Source organism: Uranotaenia lowii, chromosome 2, assembly GCF_029784155.1.
Source record: "Uranotaenia lowii strain MFRU-FL chromosome 2, ASM2978415v1, whole genome shotgun sequence".
Taxonomy (NCBI): domain Eukaryota; kingdom Metazoa; phylum Arthropoda; class Insecta; order Diptera; family Culicidae; genus Uranotaenia; species Uranotaenia lowii.
This window is the reverse complement of record NC_073692.1, coordinates 148,883,334-148,886,894: the sequence shown is the minus strand read 5'-3', so window position 1 is coordinate 148,886,894 and position 3,561 is coordinate 148,883,334.

Below are 3,561 nucleotides of genomic sequence, written 5' to 3'. Positions count from 1 at the left end.
AAAACATCGAAACATTAGTGTACGCTGATGACATACTCTCAATCTAAACCTCTCCCTTTGCCAGAATGGCTCGTCACGGTCGATCTGTGATTCTCCAGGTGTACTTGTGTGGGAGACGGTGCTGGAAAAAGGTACTTCGTACGGCCATTCGTTTGGAGGCGGTGAAATCTATTAGTCTGAGGACGTTTTCGTTTGTCAGCTGATACGCGCTGAACCTTCCAATTGTCGGTTTGAATTCCTACTCCTGGCCGACCTGAGCTTTAAAATCCCCGATGACGATCTTGATATCATGTTTTGGGCAGTAGTCGTATTCACGTTCCAGCTGCGCGTAGAATTCATCTTTGTCATCACCGGTACATCGAAGTGAAGGCTGTGCACATTTATGATGCTGATGTTGAAGAACCGGCCCTTGATTCTCAACCGGCACATTCGTGAATTGAACGGCCACCACCCGATCACGCGCTTTTGCATACTTCCCATAACTATAAAAGCTGTTCCAAGCTCGTGTGTGTTGCCGCAGCTCTGGTGGATGGCACGACGATCTGAGTACGCTCGCGCCGTGGAATTTGCGCTTCTTCAATTTGTTGGAGAGCACGTGGGTTTACTGCCCATGCAATTTAGAGTTCGGCAGTTCCATGTTCCAAGTTTCCAATCGTTAGTATGTTTTCTTCGCGTGGGTTTTTGCCGATCTCCATCCGAAATTTGTTGTTCGTTGCTTGTGTTTTATGTAGTTACGGGCTCTTAAGGCCACTATCTCGCAAGGGGACTGTCTTGATGTTAATGATTTGAATCCCGAACACCACCAGGACGTTATTGCACTCCGCACGCCGCCCCTGACATGAAAAATATACGCTTACGGAGCCCCCTATCTCAGTCTGCTTGCGAAAAAAGCATCCACCGGGGTTAGGTACCCGATCTCCGCTAAGGTATGTACCTATCGACTGATTGAAACTTCATGTATTGATCTCACTTTCTGAACAAGTAAGTATGTTTCACAATTCAAATTATCAAATAAGATAAATAAACTTCATTCACTATGAAAGAATTGCCTTTTCAGTGGACAGTAGTTTTGCAAATTGAAATTTCCTTATTTATAACCCCTGTTCGCTTTTTTCCTGTAGCCGAACCACTGAACTTCACAAACCAGCAGAGAAGCCACTTTGGAGTGTGTATGCATTCAAATGTGTTTCTTCGTTTGCGAAAATTGTTCAACCATATTTCGCAAAACGGCGCAGAACAAGCTGTAGTAGTACGTACAAGTGCTCTATTACGTAATCGGTGGGGTCAACGGCGACGGAATGGATTAATTTATTTAATGGATGCCTTTTCTCTTTTCATTTCGATTTTCTTCTTTGCTAGTAGATACCTTCAGTCACGCAGTTCCAATGTGCGTGTATACTAGGAGACACACATGTGGAAGGAAATTTCGACAGTACTCAGCCGGTAGTTCAGTTTAGTAACGTTGATACTGCTAGCGTCATGGTATTCGTTTGAAATCTACACGTAACTTGTATGTATCAGCTACAATTGGACCAATTATCTAAGAATGGACAGATAGGGTTAATCAAACAATTAGATACTGTTCATAGGCAGAACCATTATTAATGAAGAAATGCCATTCATAGGAAGCTCTTCATTGTTGACATGTATCTAACGGAAATATTAGTCGGTGGTTTTGAAGTATATAAATTTAATCTAAATTCTTCTCTTTCTTGAAAACAATTATTTTCGTATGAAGTATTAGATAAAAGCATATAAAGTTTAAATTAACACTTCAACGATTGAATTTGATGTAACTCAAATGAAAAGTAAAAGTAAAAGTTAAATGCCCCGAAAGAAGGAAAAATAAAACCATCAATGCTTAATAAGCTTCGTTGTTTAGTCTACCGATTGAAAAGTGTAATCGTGAACTGTGTAAACATCAACTGTTCGGGATAGACTATTGAATCAGAGGGTTTCCAAACGACAGAGATATGGGGACGAATTAAACCGAACACCACTAGCTAAATAGTAAAACCTCCGGAAGAAACTTTCTCCTGTGTGGACGCAAAAAAACCTAAAACTCAACAGAGCTCACAGCAGTTGCTTGATAGCTCTCTAATCATTGAAACATTGACTATGGGTGAACCCTCTTTTGCACTTTAAAAGGCCGTCCTCGAGTCCATACAACTGAATGAAATGAAATTGCTGCATTTTGAGTAAAAAGAAGTCTAAACACTTTTCATATCATTTAAGTATTGAAAATTAAGTTAATGTAATAAAAACTGAGAGAGCCTCTATTTGTATTGTCATTGCTCTGAGCTTTAGCAGATTCAAGTTTTTTTTACCTCAATAGCTTTGGAGATGAAAGTTTAAATCTGATCAAAAAAGCTCAAATCTGACCAAAAAGTTTAAATCAGAGAGATGCCCTCCACATAGGTTGTATAAGGTTGCATCCTTGTGAGAAATTCCTAAATTCAGCTTACAACCTAAACGATTAAATAGTTGTCTAGCACAGAAAGTCTAGCACTTTTTAAATGTCCACATGTGTTGCTAAATCATTACACTGCAGTGCTGCATACAAACCTAGCGTCACTTTTGCTAAGCTAGCCAGACACCACTGACTAGAGGCTGATCTATTCCACTCTAGACTGTTTTTGCCTCGGGTGCCTCGGTCTGACTGACCTGAAAACCTTTCTCAATCGGTTTTCTACAGTGACGGCCAGTGTTAAATGCACAATCACAAAAAAGCTGTTTTTTAAGGTAAAAAAAATTTAAATTTGGGTTCAAAATACAGTTCTAAACAAATGTATTTTGATAGGGTTTGTTCAGTTGTAGAGATCGTTGTTGGATATCGCGTTTATCCAAGATTTCAAGAGATCAGTTTCATTTCAGCGCGCTCCATCAAAGGATCGGATGATTTACAAAATGTTACCACTAACTGCAAGGACACCACATCACTCGTCGTTTCTGGAGCGTTTTTCAAAAAAGAAGATAAATTTTGTGAAATCTGAGACAAAATATATGGAAAAAAATAGAGCAAATCAGAATAAAATCTAGGCTTTATTCCAAAACATACAAGAAATTTTTTTTAGAAAATTACTTGAAATTTGAATGTTTCATCGAATCACATCAGCAGCTCTCAAATTCTATCTAAAAATTGGTTTTTTGTTTCTAAATTGACTCCAAAAAATTGATTTTGGATATAAAAAAACTGAAACTTTTAAAAGAGGAATTTGAGTTTTTTATTTGGTTCTGCAAATAATGTGAGTTAAGCCGGAAAAAAACCGGGAAGTTTTTCGACAATATCTGGACATCCTTGTCAGATTTGAATTATATCGAATTCTTTATTGAATGATGTATCTAAGAAAATCTGTAATAAACTATAATCAAAGTACGAAACTATACTCGTCAGCATTCTTCAGCACAATCTACGGTGAAAGATGCACGAATACATCTGAGATGATTTACGAAAATCTTGAGTTTTTGGTAATTGTGTAGCTTTTCCAGTATTACTTTTGGATGTATTATAAATCATTCGAAAAATTTGGTAATTCTGTTATTGAATAGATTTCATAAATA